The following is a 20,185-nucleotide window of genomic DNA, read 5'->3' as shown; positions in this document are numbered from 1 at the left end:
TTGTCTTCTTTCTTTGTTCTTTCCTTTGTCCGTAACACGAAGGCCACCCAGGTTCCCTCCATTTTTTTTTTCTTTCCATTTTTGTGCTTGAGTGATAAAATCTTTCTTATGTCTTTATGATCTGTAGTCAAACCGCCCACGTGTCAGTGCACCAGGCTTTAATTAGGAGCAGATTATTTCAAGATCCTGTCTTCTGCGTTCCTTAGAATTGTGCTACAACCAGAACAACAGGAGGTAGGAATAAAAATGACACAATGGTTTGTTGGCAGGCTGGGGGTCGGGGGAAGCAGGCACACTAAACTTTGTTGGTGGCACCATAAACTGAAAAAAAAAAAAAAAAAAAAAGACTTAAAGAGCAATTTTGCAATATGTGACAAGTCATAAAAATTATTCTACTCTTTGACCTGGTGAAGCCTCTTGGGGGAAAATGTCCCAAGGATTAATTGTGAGGAAACAAACATGTTTGTAAAAAGATGTTCCAAGTCCTGCCGTCTATTAAAATGAATCATTGGAAACAGCCCAAGAACCCAACTGTGAGGGGTGGCTTAGGCAGACTTGCTCTATTAATATAATGGCCTATTAATGGTCACTAGGAGGGATGCTTTTAAGGATTGTTATGAAATTTGGGACAAATCATGCAGGAGCATTCTAGGTGGGAAGAGGAGAACACAAACCAGTAAATGTTACCCGTAAAAGGTAAGATCACAGCGTCTACAGGAGGGTGGATGATGTAAGGAGCATGTGATATGGGCGTTCAGTAGTGGGGTCCCTTAGCTTGCATTTCACCTTGGCTCTCAGATGGGCCTGTTTGACCTTGTCCCATTTACTGCAGGGAGAGGTGCACATGGTTTGAACAACGCAGTGTGTGTGTGTGTGTGTGTGACATGTATGAGAGAGAATCTGGTTATGCTTCATATTTTTAAAGAATGTGAGCTCTGTATGTTTATTAAAAAACCAGAAGCTGAGCCATTGCAGTACATTGAGTTCCACAGAGGCTGCGCGGGGACAGTGTGAGCCGGACGGGCACTGGGTGGCTGTGCTCGCTGAGGAAAGTGACTAAACATGGGCAAAGGAGAGCCTGAGAAGCCGGAGGCGAAGTGTCATCGTGTGCTTTCTCTGTGCAGACTTGCCGGGAGCAGCACACGAAGCACCCAGGTGCTTCAGTCATCTTCTCAGGGTTTTCTAAGAAGTGCCGAGAGGTGGAAGACCACCTCTGCTAAAGAGAAGGAATCTGAAGACATGGCAGAGGCAGACGAGGCCCGTTATGAAAGACAAATGAAAACGTATACCCACCCCGCAAAGAGGAAACAAAAATGAAATTCAAGGATCCCAATGCATCCAAGAGGCCTCCTTCGGTCTTTTTCTTGTTTTGTTCTGAGTATTGCCCAAAAATCAAAGGAGAGCATCTTGGCCTGTCCACCGGTGACATTGCAAAGGAGCTGGGAGAGAGGTGGAGTCACACTGCTGCAGGTGACAAGCAGCCGTGTGAGAAGGCTGCTAAGCTGGAGAAATACGGAAAGGATATTGCTGCATACCGAGGCAAAGGAGAGCCTGGTGTGGCCAAAGTCATCAAGGCCGAAAAAAGCAAGAAAAAGAAGGAAGAGGAGGAAGATGTAAAAGATGAAGACGAAGAAGATGATGATGAATAAGTTGGTTCTAGCGCAGTTTTTTTTTCTTGTCTATAAAGCATTTAACCCCCCTGTACACAACTCACTCCTTTCAAAGAAAAAAATTGAAATGTAACACTGTGTAAGATTTGTTTTTAAACTGGACAGTGTCTCTTTTTGTATAGTTAACACACTTCCGAATGTGTCTTTAGATAGCCCTGCCCTGGTGGTATTTTCAGTAGCACTAACCTTGCCTGGTACAGTATGAGGACTGTAAACTGGCACGGAAAGTTAAAGCAGGTTCTTGTTGGTGCCCAGCGCAAATTAGTTACATATGGGGATGGTAGTTTTTTCATATTCAGTTGTCTCTGATGCAGCTTATATGAAATCATTGTTGTTCTGTTAACTGAATACCACTCTGTAATGGCAAGAAAAAGTTGTAGCTGTTTTGTTGACATTCTGAATGCTTCTAAGTAAATACAATTTTTTTTATTAAAATAAAATAAGCAGGACTTAAATGGGATGAGAAACACTACGCTCCTTCTTTCAACTTACTCTGGGTATTTCCTTAACCTGTGTAATGCTGGCCTGTGAGCCGGGTCTCCAGCGATTCCACTGATCCTCCACACTCCAGCAGCCCAGCCCCCCGCCGTCCCAAGGTGCTGCCGTCACACAAACGATCGCCCGTCCAGCCGTGGAAGGGGGTTTACACCAGAGGAGCCGCTGACGGCCTGGCTCACTGACACAGCCTACGGCAGCTTACAGGAGACCCCTGAAGGCTGCAAAGTGAGCTCGGTACAGGGAAGCCGGCAGAGTGGAGGGCCAACAGTCTCTTTGAGTGTGTGGCTGAGAAGGTCATTTTTTTTCTTTAATTTTTTTTCTTTATTGATTTGAGGGAGAGAGAGAGAGAGATAGAAACATCGATGAGAGAGAACAATGATTGGCCGCTTCCTGCATGCCCCACACTGGGGATCGGACCCACAACCTGGGCATGTGCCCTGGCTGGGAATCGAACCAGCGACTTGTTGTGCATGGGTTCACACTCAACCACTGAGCCACACCAGCCGGGCGAAGGTCATATTGTTTTGAGACACATTCAGATGGAAGCGCTGTCATGTCATAGACAATAGGCCCTCTCCATGCTCAGGCTCCAGATCCCAGTCCACCACCACTCAGAGTCCTGCTTCAGTCACACTCCGTCAGCACCCCCACTGCCGTCTCCAGTGGCTCCTCCTCCCACTGTCCCCACTCCAAAGGAAACACACACTGGATCTTTTCTTCTCCCTTCGAGCAGTTACATATCTGTGAACGTTTCACAACCAGCTCTCTAGAAAGAAGAGCCTTTGCCAATTGCCATAGTGTAAATATTCCTCCCATGGCCAAGTTCAAGCTACCAACGTGACACCACCGAGTGCAGAACGGAGAAGAGAAACATACTAGCACATCATTAGTAGCACTTCAACCCTTCCAGGGCAAGCCCTATGTCTATGGTGTCCTAGTTTCTATGGCTACTGTATACATACAAGGGTATAGACAACAGTGAAGTGTAATAAGACAACTAGGAAGTGAAAGGTTTTGAACATTTATTATCTTTGTTTTTTATTTTTAATTTTTTTTTTCTTTATTGATTTTAGAGAGAGGGAGAGAGAGAGAAACATCGATGAGAGATAACACCGATTGGCCGCCTTCTGCATGTCCCCCATGGGATCAGGCCCACAACCTGGGCATGTGTCCTGACCAGGAATTAAACTGGCGACCACTTGGTGACGCTCAACCACTGAGCCACACCAGCAGTCTCTTTGTTTTTAATAAAAATGTATTTCTTTGTAAACTCACAAAATTGAATTTTCACAATTTTTCATTAATTTTTGCTTAATCCTCACTTGATATTTTTCCATTGAATTTTAGATAGAGTGAAAGGGAGGGAGGAGAGAGAGAGAGAGAAACATCAATGTGAGAGAGACACATTGACTGGTTGCCTCCCTCATGACCCCAACCGTGGCTGGGGATCAAACCTACAACCCAGGTAGGTGCCCTTGACCGAAAATAGAACCCACAACCCTCCGGTCCGTAGGCTGACACTTTAACTGCTGAGCCAAACTGGCCAGGGCCAAAATAGAACTTTTAAATTTTAACAATAGGTCATGAAATTCCTGCAAAGTTAACAATCGGTTCTTGCCAGCCAACCCAGCACAGGGCCCCAGCACGCCAGCCCATCCCCCATCGACATAGGGACCATGAGACTACTGTGACACTGGGTTTCGTGGTCAGCGGACACTGCCCTTCCTGAAGCTCCCTCCTGCCGTGGCCCTGGGGCAACACACTGCTGTGGGTTCCCGGGCCCTTCTGACACGCCTTTCCCATCTCTTGCTTCCACTATTCCCCAACCCCCATGTTTATTTAAGTCCCTGGGTTTCCATTCTTGAGCTATGTCTCTGCTTACCTTCACCAGGTGGTCGCATTCATCATTAACACGTAACTAAATCCAAAATGATCTCGGCATTTGCACCCCAATTCCTGACTTCTCTCCTAGGTTCAAGAGGGCCACTGGGCAGCTCCACATGGATCCTTATCTTGGTGCCTTCTTCCCTGCCTCTTCATCCACGGGATATTTTTCACGTCTTCCTCACCTGGGAACAAGGATGTTCCCGTTCACTCACTAATTCGCTGGCAAATATTGGCTGAGTGCGTAAGGGGCCAGACACCTTTGTAGCCTATGGAAATGCAATGGAGAATAGGGTTGGCTCCACGGGTCCTCGAGTAGCTCACTTCCTCCTGGGTGACACAGTCCACAAAGCACACAAGCAAACAAAAACACAAGGATGTCAGATAATAACGCACGGAAGAGCAAGGTGGCTTCAGGTCATACTCAGTTCCTTTCTCCTTGACTCCCACACCGAGTCGGATACTAGGATCTGCCCCTTTCCTGCCTAAATGTCCCCTCCCCAAACTGACAGGGCCATCCCTCCCGCTTCCATAGCCCCTGGCCTGGCCCCCGTTGCAGGTTCCAGCTTGGTCCAGACTCCACGTTTTCTCTGGGCCTTTCCAAACACCCGCCTCATCACGCCCCGCCTCTTGTTAACCACCTCCTGGGCATTTCCATCATTGCAGAATGAATTCCTTGGCATGCTGCGCAAGGACACTAATTTTGTTAGTTATTTACCATGTGCAAAATGCTCCATGAACACACACACGTGTACACACACGCACACGATGTATTTATCCCTGTATCCCAAACGGTTACAGAAAGGATGTTGTTGTCCTTCAACAACTTGGTGAATTGGCGTTGTTTTTTACTCTTTTCTGGACCCTTCCACAGCCTGGCCCAACCTCTCTCACTGAAGTGTCCTTTCCTGCCCCTCCTCCCAGGAAACCCCGCCTCGCCTCCCTACCCTGCCATTGGAAGCTGTTTGCTTACATCGGAGCCTTTGCTCACCTGGGCCCCTCTTCCAGGAAGGAGTTGGCGCTGCTTTTCTACCTGGCAGAACACCAGGGTTAGATGCCGCCTCCTCAGCACGGCTTCCTCCCTCCCTCCCTCCCTCCCCACCCTTCTTCGCCCCGGGAGATCTCCCTTCTCAGGGCTCCTACAGCCCTTTGCTCAGACACTTGCTTTTTTAATCCTCACCCGAGGATATTTTTCCATTTTCATTTTTTCAGATAGAATGGGAGGGAGAGAGAGAGAGAAACATCGATGTGAGAGAGACACATCAATTGGTTGCCTCCCGCACGATCCCAACCAGGGCCAGGGACCAAATCGCAACCAAGGTACGAGCCCTTGATCAGAATCGAACCCACAACTCATGGGTCTGTGGGCTAATGCTCTAACCGCTGAGCAAAACCACCAGGGCTCAGGACACATTTTTGTTGAGCACCTGCTATGCACCAGGTACGATCCAGACACTGGGCTGGAGGGATGAGTCAATTGAAATCCCTGCCCTCATGGGGTTGGTATTCTAGTGGAAAGAACGGGACATACACACGTAAATAATTTCAGATAGAATCCACGCTACGAGACAAAGCAGAGGGGATGAAGTTGGGGGGAAGAGTTCCAGGTTTGGTTTAGGGAATCTCCCTCCCATCCCCAAGGGGGCCAATCACAGCACAGAACATCAAGTATTAAAGTTGGCCTCTGGGCTCACATTCGTCTCCCCCACTAGTCAAGGAGGGTAGGGGTCATGTCTTATTTCTCTTTGTCCTATTTCCCCTAGTGTATATGCAGCAAGGATTTATCGAGTAAATCAACCAACCAGTGGACTTTCATAGACAATCTGTTTGGGGCACAGAACCCAATTAATGACCAATGTTTTAAATTCCAGAAAATCTGATCGCTCAGCAGAGAATCCTGGGGTCACAGTGATGTGTCTCCTTGTCAAACCATTCATATGGCACCACCTGAGTGGCTCACACTTTTCCCGTTTCCCCCCCGTGACCATCGTACCACATCCAGACACTGACAGGGAGGTTCCAACTGCATCAGAATTCCTGTTTTGAAAGCATGAAGAGAGTTTCTGTCTCGGAAGCAGATCAGTGTGAGAATATCTGAGCCGGTATCCAATCGATTTCTCCATCGGTGCCATTCCTGACTCCAACTCCATAGCTGCAGGCAGCCAAGCCGCTGTGGTTCCTTGTAGGGAAATGCACAGAGCATCGGCTAAAGGAGAGAGTCGCGGGACAGCAATAGTGTTCCCCACGTGCCCCCGGAATCCACGCAGCAGACGGATGGAGGGGGAGGCCCTGAGAATTTCCATCCGTCTACCTGGAAAGTAGACTCGTGACTTCGACAGGTCACAGGCACGGTCACATTTCATGTTATTTGGGGCTCCCTAATTAATCTTACTTTTTATTTGGGTGGGAAAATACATATTATTTTATCGCTAGTACAAGTACAAAAAGTACAAGGGAAATATTATTTCAGGTCCTAGTTTTGTGGTTTTAACCCCAGCACCTCATGTCTTATAGGCTTGCTCTCAATGAATCCATATTTGCGTATGTGTGCATATTTATTTTATTATTTGTACAGCTTACCTTGTGGCTGAAAGAATTTGAAGCAGTTTATAAAATAACTTAAATTATAATAAGATTGTGTGACTTAAAAATGGGATAAAATTTCTCCATATGATCTTTCCTTGAAATAAGAGCGACTTTCTATGCTCTTTCTTGCTGAGGTCTGCGGGAACATCATCAAATCCTTCTGTACAGGTGCTTCGGGCTCCAAAGAAAATAACGGTGCTAACAGAAGCCCCGGGCAATCTCTCTGGGAATGGGGAGATTAGGTTCCACATCTCAGGCACATTTTTACACAATAAATAAAAAGAAATCGTTTTCTGTGTGGTGAGTGGTGGTGTTCTAAACGTTTAGTTTCTCCCCCTTGGGGTTAAGACCTCCCAGCCCGTGGGCGCGCACAGCCCTGAAGGCCTCCAGGTTGGTTGTGATGGGCGTGGGAAGCAGGGGAAGGACCAAGAGGCCAGAACATTCTTTAAATAGAAGGTTGTTGCATTTTTATTTCCTATTGGTCTGTAGGTGGACAGGGAGGTGTAGGAGGTGGGCAGTTGTGAGAAGAGAAGAGAAGAGAAGAGAAGAGAAGAGAAGAGAAGAGAAGAGAAGAGAAGAGAAGAGAAGAGAAGAGAAGAGAAGAGAAGAGAAGAGAAACATAGAGGAAATCACAGCACCAAACGTAGAGAAGAACAGGCACACGTGTGCCTGGGTGTGGCCTGGGAAGGGAGCGTCTGCGTGGAGAACCACGGGCACACGTGGACGTGGCCTGGGAAGGGAGCGTCTGCGTGGAGAACCACGGGCACACGTGGACGTGGCCTGGGAAGGGAGTGCCTGTGTGGAGAACCACGGGCACACGTGGACGTGGCCTGGGAAGGGAGTGCCTGCGTGGAGAACCACGGGCACACGTGGACGTGGCCTGGGAAGGGAGCGTCTGCGTGGAGAACCACGGGCACACGTGGACGTGGACTGGGAAGGGAGGCTTAGGGAGGAGTGAGAAGAGGGGATTGGGTTCTAGCACCAACCCTGCTGTCGCTAGCTGTGTGGCCTTGGGCAAAGTCGCCTAGCCTCTTTGGATACGATGCATAAGGTTTTATTTTCTCAGCTCCTTTTTGAAATCGGGGAACCAAACCAGCAGAGCTTGTGAAAATTGCCTCGCGGTTCGGAAGCACAATGCCTGGCAGGTGCTGGGGAAGCTGGTGCGGAGGCCGCGCCCTGCTGGGGCTGGCCTGGCGGAAGTTCACGGCCTTACCCTCGGAGGGACTGGCCTCCAGCTTCTGCATGAGCTTGTCAAGTCCTAGCCCTAAAGAGCCCGTTACCGAAAAGGTCAGTGATAACAGGTACCCTCTTGGGACCATTCGCCTTCCCTCCCCGGCGGCTCACGAGCCCGCCACACTGTAGCTGGGGGCGTGCGTGCTCCTGTGGAACACAGAGGAACGCGGCCTAACCCCGGCCTGGTGGCCTCCCTTCGGCGTGTGCCGCCGCACTGGAGCAAAGCTCCGCCACTCTGCTGCTCTCTCCAGTCTTCTATCAAGTGCCATTTGCAAGCCTATTAATAAAGGTTCCCCTCACACACCAACTCACCAGGCCCACATGAAAAGGAGTCAGTTAGTACGTACAGCTGGGAACAGTCTGGCACATTCTATCTCCTGGAGAAGGAGCCTTCATTCAGCAGCCAGCTTGGGGCCAAGAACTTCATCCCAGAGCTGCTGAGGGAACGCGGACGAAGCTCACCAGGACACCCCCGGGGTCTCCAGGAGTCCAGAAAGAGCAGAGACACAGAGTGTGGTTGGCGTGTCCCAGGACAATGTCTGGAACCTCAGGCGTGGGCCCTGATGGGTCAGCAGGAGGACTCACAACAGGACCCGGCGAGACAACGTAGCAGGGGGCCGCCACACATCTGCGGGGTTCCTGTTCACTCCCTGAGACTCGAGGATTCAAGTGCAAACACCCAGCTGAAGAAGGAACCCCTGGCCATGAACCCCCAGTTCATGACCTTTGACATGGTTACTCCATGGATTCTGCTCCCACAGGCCTCTGGGGCTTCTAGACTCAGCCAACATGGGTTTCCACCCAACGTGCTTCGAGCGGCTCTTACGTTTTTTCAGGCATTTATGTCTCTTGCCGTCTCCAGTGAACACAGTAGGGGATCAGGAGACTTTTGCTGGCGAATCCACGCCTTGAAGGCAGTATTTATGGGTTCGGCCTATATTTGTTGAACGTGTGCTACACATCAGACATCGGTCTGGTCCCTGGATTTACAGGGTGAGTCAAACACACAGCCCCACACTGGGGGGACTTGGAGTCCAGTGGCAGACACAGGAGCCGAACCCACAACCCAGCAGCGAACGTAGGAGCGCGCAGCGTGGGAAGCGTCCTGAAGGAGCAGCCCAGAGCTCCGGGGACGACAGTGAGCTCTGCGACCAGACTGGAGGAGGGTCAGGAGAGGCCTCTTTGAGGGCGTCGTCTCAAAGATGGGGGCCCTAGCCAGGGGCTGACTTAGGGGAAGACGGGTGCAGTCAGAGCCCAGTGAGAGGCGGGGATGGGGCGGTGCGGAGGCTGGGAGGTCCGCGGCCGGTCACCGGGATCCCGCGGACCCGGGAAAGGCGTCAGCTGCACACTTCGGCACCAGAAGGGTTTGGAGCGGGTTTGAGGCTACGCAGTGGGTACCGAATAGAATGCTCTGGCCGCAGGCGGCGGCGCAGGTGGCCCGGCCCAGCTGGACGTGGGGACAGGCGGAGGCCGAGGGGGCCAGGGGACAGCTCTCGGTGCGGGTCGGGCTGGGGCAGGGGCTGGACAGAAGTGGACGGTGCAGAGCACTGAGAAGGTAGAGGGGAGGGTTATAGGGGCGTCTGAGCGGATGTTGGGACGGTTCTGATGGGGCACTCGAGGGGTCTGCTTTGGAAGCCCCGAGGCTGAGGAGCCCCTGGGAGCCCCGGGTCAAGCGGGCAGGGAGGTGGCTCGATGTGCGCACCCCGGAGCTCGGAGGGGAGGGCCCCGCAGACACCCTCAGAAGTGACGGCCACGGGACCCGGCGCCCAGCGCAGTCGGCCATCCACCCAGAAGCCCCGGACGCCCCCGTCTCAGGAAGGACCAGCAGTCACCTTGGCGACATTGTGAAAACATTAAAATCCCACCACAAACACCCCAGTTAGCGGCCAAGGGGGCACCAGAAGAGTTAAATTCATAGTGAGCATCCAGCTCACTTTATTGACCCTCCAGCTTCCGCCCATGTTCCAGTCCGCATGCTGCAGTCCCAGCACAATAAAATCTGGATTAAGCTGTCGTAGAGCTTCATGGAGCCAAGTCACAGTGCCAAGTTTCAGTTAATACATTTTAAATGAAAACACACCAGCAAGATTTAGAACAAGGGTTAGGAGTCATAAAATAAATACCACAAAATAATTCTCCATTGTGAAATGCGCCGTGCCCCGGGGAGGCTCAGAGCCCCCCAAGGCAGGCATCTTTCCACTTGGACCGGCAGACTGCTGGCGGCCGGCCACGGGAGGAGCAGACACGCGGGGGGCCGGACGTGTCTGTTTGTGCTCCTACGCTTGGCTCTGGGTATTGGCAGGAGATTATTGCCCGGGTTCGAGGGGAGAAGGGGATCAGCCCACGGCCGGGCTGTGCAGGATTAGTGCCTGGGAAAAAGAACCTGGTTGTACCAACTTCTAGAACCTTCTCAAAGCTCAGCGGACTCATAGCTCAAGGGATGCCTTTGTTCTCAGAGGGCTTCAGGGGTGGGTCCGGACCTGGGGGGCAGACCTGAGTTCTGCAGGCTTCCCACAGGGTCTCCCTCCGTGTCGCTGGGCCCTCCTGAGAATCCCACAGGCAACTCCGTTCTGCCGCAGAGAAGGCGGTCCCTACGGGGTCTCGCTGGCAGCTGCGGGTTGGCCCTCCGGTGCCCACTGCTCTGTTCACCTTGGTGACGCTGGGCAGTGCCAACCCGAGAGGCCAGGCCGCTGGGCCTTGTCGTCTGGCGCCCGGGCTCTGTGTCCCACAGGCAGGACCCTCCAGCCGAGCAAAGGCGGGGCTGGGGGCCACATTTAAACCCCACATCCGGAGCCTGTCCAGGCGTGGGGGGTTCTGCCTGCTTCTTTAGGGGGTCGTCCCAGCAGCACGGCTCTTGGTCGGGAGCTGCTCTGAGTGTCTGCCCCCCCGGCCAGCCTCTCGCCCCAGCTCCCACAGCGTGGCAGTGAACTAAAATGCCCCTTCGGACTTCCAAGTGCCCCTGGTGTGAGCTGCTGGGAGCCCTGGAACAGGAGTTAGGGGCCCAGTCCGGTCTTCTCTCTCCCTGAGTCACAGCCTGGCCTTGGACGGTCAACAGGGAGCTGCTCCCAGCCCCTCTGCCTGACCCGTAATCCAGGAGGGCCCCCAGGGTCCCTGGCCTTTGGGTGAAGCCCAGGGCATCTCCTGGCAGGTCCCCATGCTGCCTTCGCGGCACTGTCCCGGCCTGCTCTGCCCCTGAGGTTGGCCCGTGTCCTCGGCAGGCTTGGGGCAGGCCCTGCCCTTTCTGTACCTGTCACACCCCGACAGCTCGTCCTCCTTCCTCCTTTACCCCGGGGCCCAGCAAGAGCCTTATGGGTAACTGTGCCGACAGGTCTTTGTTTCTCAGCGTGAGGCCTGAGGGCCCTGAACGGCCGAATGTGTGAGCGGAGGGGCCCCCACAGTGGCTGCCGGCGGGGAGCCCAGCGCTTGTCACTCTGCTGCCCCTGGGCCAAGGCCGAGGAAAACGTGGCCACGCATCTGTGTTGAATTTGGACCAGATCCAGTTTCCAGACTCTTCTACGAGGGAAAATTTGTCCTTGAAATGGGCTGTCAGAGAGCAAAGGGATGACCCGCTCGTAAGCCGTCCTCATAGTGTATGACTGCACCGGTCCCCGAACCACCGATGACACCCCGGTCAAGACGAACAAAACAAAGGATGCCGTTCAGAGGGCTCACATGCCCCAGCACTTATGGAACTCGGAGTCCACGGATGGAGGCACAAGACGGGGCCACTGCCCAGCACGGACTCCCAGCCTCCCCAGCGGGCAAATGGACCGCGGCGCTCTCCGGCCCAAACATGTCTCGTTCCCCCAGTGAATCTGCCCCGAGGGGCGTGCGGCCGGGACCCTGGGAGGGTCTGGAAGGCCAGGCAGCTCGTGGCCACGTCTGGCTCGGAACAAATACACAGCCGTGGACGCCTTGGCCCAGAATGTCAACCTAAACGCTAGAGGAGTCGTTTTCCAAGCTGGATCCGTTGCGTCCTCGTTGTTACATACAGTTTCTCTTCTTCGTGCGCATCGCTGCCCCTGGCCGCCAGGCAGGTCCACTCTGCCAAGAACGGGAAAACTATGTGAAAAGCTTTAAAAAAAAAAAAAAAGAAAAGAAAGAAAGAAGAAAACATTTCTAAACTGACTGGAAACAGAGGTGTAAGGAATCTAGACCGTGGTTGACGAGCAGACGAGAAGGGAAGCTGCGTGTTTCCACACCCAGAGGGCAAGGTGACGCTGTATCTAAGTGGGGAGGGTCCGAGGGTTGGGTCTGGAGCTCAAGGGTCAGGGCTGGGGATACAGTTTGAGAGTCATCTGCATAAAGGTCAAAGGTGAATTCATGGTGGCGCTTTGTGTCCAGTTTCCAGCCCCACTCACACAGTTATCTGCATTCACACGTATCCTTCCGTTGTTCTCGCTCATCTCTCACCTGGATCCGTAAGTCCGTCCGTTTCCCACCTCCTTTAACACCTACCAGCTCTTCACTTCCGTCTACAGGCGCGTTCACATCTCCCTTATTTTTAAAACAACCACAGATGAACACACTGAAAAAGCAAAATCCCCCCATGACCCCGACTGTCCCTCCAGCGATGGCCTTGTCCTCACGCTCCGGGCTTTCCCAAGAGGGGAGGGGTTTGCCTGGACCAGGGGCCATGTGGCCCAACTTCCTCCTTTCTCATCAACTGTCTCTTTCTAAGGTCACCACTAATCACCGGGTTTTAAAACCCAGTGGATTTGTTTCCATCCTCCTTTTATTGGGCACGTCTCCATGTAACAATGTTGTTCCTTGGAATTCTCCGCTCCCTTGGCCCCTGTGGCTCCTCTTGCTTGGTTCTCATCAGGGCGCTCTGACCTCGTCTCACTAGCTTTCTTCAGAAGCTCCTGCTGAGGAACCCCCATCCTGCTGTCCCCCCAAGTTTAGCCTTGAACCATATGCTCCCTGCGGGTGGTCTCCGTCACAGCTCTCTACCTTCATTCCCTTCTCATCCGAGAACACATTCCATAGGAGTTCTTTTTTTTTTTTAACGTGACTGAGATTTCTATTTTATGACCTAGCACATGATCTATCTTGATGAATGTTCCATATGCGAATTTTTAAAAAACGAGTCTTCTGTTGTTGTCCTAGGGTGTTTTTCAACAAATGTCAAGTATGTCACGTTGTTAATATATCGTTCAAGTTCTATATGCTAACTGCCTTTTTTTCTATCAGATACAGAGAAAAGACTGTCGATGTCTTAAACTATAATTGTGAATCTGTCCTTTCAGTTTTGTTAGGTTTTGGCTTCGTTTCTTTTGAATCCTGATGAATGTGCATTTAGAATTCTTATGTCTTCTTGATAAATTGATCACGGGTAATATTTTTCTCCCCCAAAGTCTATGTTGTCTGATAGTTTCTTTTAATTTTTGTATTATTGATTGATTTGAGAGAGACAGACAGAGAAACATCGATTTCTTGTTCCACTTATTTATGCACTCATTGGTTGATTCCTGTCTGTGTCCTGACCAGGGATTGAACCTGCAACCTTGGCATATCAGGATGATGCTCTAACCAACTGAGCTACCTGGCCAGGGTCTACGTTGTCTGATATTAATATAACCAATTCAGCTTTCACTGGATTAGTGTTAGTGTGATACAGCTTTATCCATCCTTTTACTTTTAACCCACCTTTGTCTTTGTGTACAGAGAAAATTTCTTGGAGGCAGCACAATCTTGCATTATTATCCAGTCTGACAATCTTTGCCTTTTAATTTTGGTGTTTTGACCATTTATATTTAATTTAATTATCCACCTGGTATAATTTTCTTGACCATCTTCCTGTTTGTTTTCTGTGTGACCTGCCTCTTCCTTGTTCTCTTGCCTGCTTTACTTCCTTCTTTTAGATTAGTGAAGAATATTTTGTGATTTATTTTATCTCCATCACTCATCAAAGTGGAAATAAAATCTGGTGAGCAGGATGCCAGGAAAGCTCACGTAAGAAACATTCAACTATGTTAAATGCTTCTGGGAGCTTGAATAAAGATGTTGAGGAAAATGACCACAGGATCTGGGACATCAGAGATCACCTGATGACCTTCGGAGCAATGACCATGGAAGTGGCCAGGTTGTAAACCCAATGGGATGCATGAAGAATAACGTGACGAGGTGGAGACCGTTACCACGGACAGCCAAAGCAGCTTCGTTGTAAAGGGGCGCAGAGAGACGGTGGGGGCGCTTAATAAAGGGCGTGGCAGCAACAGGGATTGTTTTCTAAGGAGAAATAAAAACATGCTTGATGCCCTGGCCGGTTTGGCTCAGCGGTTAGAGCGTCGGCCTGCGGTCCTGAGAGACCCGGGTTCGGTTCCCGCTAAGGGCATGTACCTCAGCTGCAGTTTGTCCCCGGCCCTGGTCGGTTGTGCGGGTGGCAGCCACTCGATGTGTCCCTTTCACATCGATGTTTCTCTCTCTCTTCCTCTCTCCCCCTCCCACTCTACCTGAACAAAAAATAGAAAAATGTCCTCAGGTGAGGATAAAAAAAAAAACAAAAAAAACCACATGCTTGAATGCTGGTGAAAATGATCCCGTGAAAAGAAAGACATCAATTTATGTTAGAGGAGAGAGAGGGAGCAAAGAAAAAGAGTGTGTGGATTCTAGAACACCAGTGGGAGGAGGTCAGGGGCTTTGTACACAGAGGGGAGGCACGTATGTGGTGTAGATGTCAAATCAGCTGGTGGTTTTTAGTTCCCAGTTCCTCTCTCTGCTCTCCATGTTCTCGAGACAAAGGAGTCCAGATGATGAGCGGAGAAGGTTCAGTGTGCGTGGACAGTGCCTCAGCCAAAGGAGTGACCGATCACGGCGCATTGCGGGAAGCAGACGCCTTCTTAGACTTGGCCTGGTTCAGTCTGGGTCTTGAGAAACGGGAGAGTTTGAACAAGGAAACATTTGTTAAGTGGCACTTATCTGTGAAGAAAGGCTACCCACCTGTGAGCTGTGCCGTACACAAGACAGGTCACTGCCCTCTGGAACTGCCAGTCAAAACTGGGACAGAATTTTCCAGGCAAAGGAGAGAATGGGAGTAGGGGGAGGATCACTGGTGAGAAATAAGGGGACGCGGACAATGACAGCTGATTGGTGGAAGACCACAGCTGAAGCCTGTGGGGATGAGGGGATCTGACGATGTCAGCAGAGGGGGTGGGGTGGGCTTGCAGACAGACACCTATCACGATTTGTCTCTCACAGGGAGGTCCGGGGACCTGAAGGCAGAGTGGACAAGGTCTCACATCCATAAAGGGTTTTACGTTGAACTTTTTATATTATCTCCAAATGAGTTTATATGTATAGCCACAGTAACACATACATTAATAGTGGTTATCCACCTGATTTTAAACTTTTGTCCTAATATTGGTCCCCACAACTGTAATGCCTATGAAATTATACTTTTTGTTTTTATTGTAATTATTTTTTAATCCTCACCAGAGGACATTTTTGCATTTATCATCAGCTAGAGTGGGAGGAAGGGAGGGGGGAAGAGAGAGAAAGAAACATCGATGTGAGAGAGACATTGACTGATTGCCACCTACACAACCCCAGCCACGGTGGGGGACAAACTGCAACCAAGGTGCATGCCCTTAGCAGGAACCAAACCCAGGACTCTCTGGTCCGTGGGCCGACGCTCTAACCGCTGAGCCAAACCGGCCAGGGCAAAGTTATACTTTTTATAAAGCCTGTAATTCTCTTGCAAATAAGACTTCCTTAAACTTGGATTTTTATATGAAAAATATTAGTTTGTTAGATTGAAATATTTAAAATAATCTACCATTTGGGGAACTTGAAGTGTGTATGTGTGTGTGTGTGTGAGAGAGAGAGAGAGAGAGAGAGAGAGAGAGAGAGAGGGAGAAGAAAGGGTAAAGACAGCCATTGAGAGACTCTGCTTGGACACACAGCATTAATACATTTCACGAACTAATAATAATCTCATTCCTTTTGCAGTATTTTATGAGATGCTAAGAAGCACAGATAAGCAAACAAAACAGATGATAAATTATTACAGTTATTTCATTCACATCAACTCTGGTTGTGGACTGGATCCTATTGTGCCTTTGCCGGCACTCCACACCAATTAATAGAATTTATTTCCAGTCCACCGACATTTTTAACATAGTTTCAAAGTAAACAATTTTATACAGTTTAATTACAGTGCTTTGAAATTCTGCTAAGATTAATGGAGTTCGCGAAGAACACATACATTCTGGACAGACACAAAGTGGTTACTAAATGAAACTGTCACCAGGAAATAAAAGAAACTTATTTGAATTTCAATTAGCGCTGAAAGAGGAACTCTATAAGCAGACAAAATAGGAACACACATCAAGCAACGCTGAGAGTGGGAACCGCTGTCCCCAAAACGAGGGCTTTCATGTCCATGGTCCGCCTGCTCCCCAGGACAGCACAGGGACAGGGCCGAGCACCTGTGTGCGATGTTGTGACGAGAACGACAAAGGTGTGACTGTTTCCTAAGAAAACCTCCCCCACTGCTCTTCCATTTTGGGTTAAATATTACCCTGTGCTTTGTTCTGTTTTAAAACCCAAGTACTTCTGCGTAAGGGTATGCTTAGCCATGAGGAGCGACACTCAAAACTAGAAAAACAAAGCAAAACGTATCCCTCGGAGTCCTGGGCAGTCGGACGCGGGAACTGTGTGGGCTGGAGCGCGAGTCTCTGTGGGGAAAGAAGGTAGAAACACTGTTAGGAGGAGGCGTGTGTTTAACTGCACACCGAGAAGGGTCGGCATGTGCACTGCTGGACCAAGGGATGGACATTGTGGCACTTGCTGATTTTGTCTGTCCCACACCTGCGGTGCCTTTGGGGCATGGCTCCCTCTCCATACAGTCACTTACAGGTGGATGGACCACTCCAGCCCCCCCCCCCCCCCACGTCTCAACACGGGAGCGAGCCACTGGCAGAGACCTTGATGGTCCCCATCATCTAACCCCAGGGCTGGTCCAAGAGGAAGTCCTCCCTGCTGTTTTTCTATTCAAGCTGGAATAAAGCCATCGAGGAGGCCAGGAGATCCCGGGATGAAATGCAGACCGCGGGGGAACAGAGGTTGAACCCAGTAACTGGGGACGTAAGTGGAGTCTGTAAGACCAAAGGCCAAAGGCGCTGGACGGGCAGAGCACGGCACTCCCGCCGATGAGGCTGTCTCCCCGAGTGTACGGGCCACGGCGGAGCCACTGTGTACTGTGCCGCAGTTGGACAGCTGAGTACACGGATGGCGGACGGTGAGCGCCAGGTCTCTCCCGCTGGCGTGGGAGTTTGCACACAGGACATGAGAGGAGGCTGGACTGATCTGTGTAATTATGGATCAGAGTCCGAGACGACGGCAGGGACTTACATTTAGCTCACTCTAGATGCAGATGGCCCCGTGAGGAACTATTTATAGGTATGAGTTCATCGGCCAGTTGGGGTCCACACGTCTCTCGTTACTCTGCCCGCTGAGACGGCTAGACGCGACGGCCCTCCAGATCTCGCCTGTTATGACAGCGTTGTCCATGAGAGAGACCAGGGCTCCTTGGAGAAGTGGCCAGTTCCAGGACGAGGTCCGGAAATATACCCGATGATCTCGGAGCACCCTGTGGTGCTGGAAAGCAAGGGACTGAGGAAGAGAGAGAAGGGGGAGGGAAGAAGGGGGAAGGAAGCCCGTACTGATGGGGTTCTATTGAAGGGACCAGGAGCTAATCGATAGAGCTCCCCAGCTTTCCATAGGCAAATCTAGAACAATTTGAGCAACAAATGCTAAGAGTAGAATTGTATTGTAACTCAATGTATACAATAAATATCAGCGTGCCCACGTTGGTATAAACAAACAGTCGAACAAATAAACAAATGGAAGAAACAGACGAGTCTCCGGCACAGACTCCCCAGTACTGCTTGCAGGGTGGGGTACACCCTCTAGTTGGGGTCGTCAGCCCCCACCCTCTAAGTGTAGGCTGTGCACAGCGCTGTCCCCCAGAGGACAGTATGGAAAGGGGACAAGAGTGACTTCACAGTGCAGAAGCCTGACCAGGGATCCACGGCCACGTCCACGGCCACGGCCACGTCCACAGCGACAAGCCCTGTTCACGGCACAGACCTGCGATGGTACCTGGTGAGCACGGCATTCACCTCTGGTCTTTCCCAACCCCACAGCCCCAGTCTGATCGTGAAAAGAGCCGCAGACAAATTTCAGTGGAGGGACATTCTACAAAAGACCTGGTCAGTGCTCCTTAACACTGGCAGGTCACCCAAAACCAAGGAGAGTGTGAGAAAGTCGCGGTCACAGGAGCCCAGGGAGACACAATGCCTGAGCATCCTGTGGGATCCTGGATGAAATCCGGAGCAGAAAGAGGACGTTAGGGGGACACCGAGGAAATCCGAATAAGGTGTGGCTGTAAGTTACAAATGATGCTCGCCGCTGAGTTCACCGACGTGCTACCCTAACGTAACATTTAAAAAATTTTTTTTCTTTGTTGATTTTTAGAGAGAGAGGAAGGGAGAGGGAGAGATAGAAACATTGATGATGGAGCCCTGGCCAGTTTGGCTCAGCGGTTAGAGCGTCGGCCTGCGGTCCGGAGAGACCCGGGTTTGGTTCCCGCTAAGGGCACGTACCTCGGTTGCAGTTTGTCCCCAGCCCTGGTTGGTCGTGCGGGTGGCAGCCACTCGATGTGTCCCTTCACATCAATGTTTCTCTCTCTCTCTCCTTCCTCTCTCTCCCTCCCACTCTATCTGTACAAAAAATGGAAAAATATCCTTGGGTGAGGATAAAAAAAAAAAAAAAAAAAAAAGAAATATTGATGATGGAGAACATCGATTGGCCGCCTCCCGCATGCCCCCACTGGGGATCGGTCCGCAACTTGGACATGTGCCCTGACCAGGAATCGAACCGGGACCTCTTGGTGCAGGGTCGACGCTCAACCACTGAGCCACTCCAGCCGGGCTAATGTAACATATTGATACTACAGGAAACTGGGTGAGGATATATGGGAACTCTGGGCTGTCTTTATAATAATTCCACAAATCTCAAAATAAGATTTGTTCTAAAATTAAAAGTGTATTAAAAGCCACACCCACAGAGCCAGCGTCCCCGCAGGGCCAGCAGCCCCCGGCCTGGGACACTGAGTCCTCCCAGCTCCCCTTGGCCGCATGGTCCCTGCAGACGACCTGCTCCGGCCGCGGGTCCCCGGCTCCCCTCCCTGAATCCACCTGGGCTGCCCCTTCCACCACCCTGAGCACTTCATCAGACCCGCAGAGGGTCCCTTCTCCTCCGAGTCGTCATCTCCAGGTTCCGCTCAGCCTTCCCAGGCGAACACGGTGTGCGCAGGAGCCCGCCCTCCAGGTCAGTAACCGCTCGCAGACGCCCTGCAGCGGCCCCAGCTTCTGCCCGCTCTGCTGGGAGGCGCTCCTGGGAGGAGGAACTGCTCTCATGCATAAGGCAGCGGGAGGGTTTATCAAGAGAGAACAAAGTGTCCCCAGACCCCGAAGACCTCAGACACCCTCAGACTTGAAGTTCCAAAGCAGCCCCGCCCCAAGGCATGCACCAGACGTTTGGTTGCAAATCGCTCTCAAATAGCTGCAGACCGCACACCTGCCCCGGACGCCGACCCGAGCTCGCCCTCTCCCCATTCCCTCCCCACCGCCCGGCGCCCCACCCGAAGCATCGGCTCAGGACCGCAGGGATGCCAGGGGAACATGGAAAGGAGATGTCCTCCAGGAGCCTGGGCACAGGACAACCGTGGGAGGGGAGAATGGGCACCATTTCCAGGCCAGTGGTTGCAAGGAGCAAGAAGAACCCGGCCAGCGTCTGGCCCGGGCCCGCGGCCCTTGCTGTGCGTGGGATGCTCCCCGTAGGGAACATGCGGTGCTGGACAGAGTGAGGGGAAACCCCAAAAAAAGTAAACTTTGTCTGGAGAAACGGCGGAGAGACGCCTGCAAAGGTCTAAAGGAAGAGAACAAAGGGAACAGGAAAGAGGACGCATTGGTCGTCGCAACAAATGACCACAAACTTCAAACAACAGAAAGTGATCTTCTCACCGTTCTGAAATCGAGGTGTCCACTGGACCACGCGCCTTCCGGACCACGCGCCCTCCAGAGGCCTCAGGAGAGACCCCTCCCCGCCTCTTCCAGCTCTGGCGGCCCCCAGCCTCCCCAAGCTGTGCCTCCGGCGCTGCAGGGCCGCCCCTGCCCTGTGTGTCTGCCTCGTCTCTTCTTCCTCCCTCGCAGGACTCTGGTGATCAGCTGGGAAGCCCGCTGGGTAATCCACGGTGCTCTCCTCTCCACCTGCCCGCCTTTAATTAATTATGTCCACAGAGACCCTGG

The 20,185-nt window shown here is 51.5% G+C and overlaps 1 pseudogene; it reads left to right on the top strand.

Annotated features, from left to right (window-relative positions):
- Positions 1–1,062: 1,062 nt before the first annotated feature.
- LOC118617518 lies at positions 1,063–1,649 on the top strand (annotated as a pseudogene).
- Positions 1,650–20,185: the final 18,536 nt, after the last annotated feature.

The sequence above is a fragment of the Molossus molossus genome, unplaced genomic scaffold, assembly GCF_014108415.1.
Source record: "Molossus molossus isolate mMolMol1 unplaced genomic scaffold, mMolMol1.p scaffold_m16_p_5, whole genome shotgun sequence".
In the NCBI taxonomy this organism is placed as follows: domain Eukaryota; kingdom Metazoa; phylum Chordata; class Mammalia; order Chiroptera; family Molossidae; genus Molossus; species Molossus molossus.
This window is presented reverse-complemented; position numbering and strand designations above follow the sequence as displayed.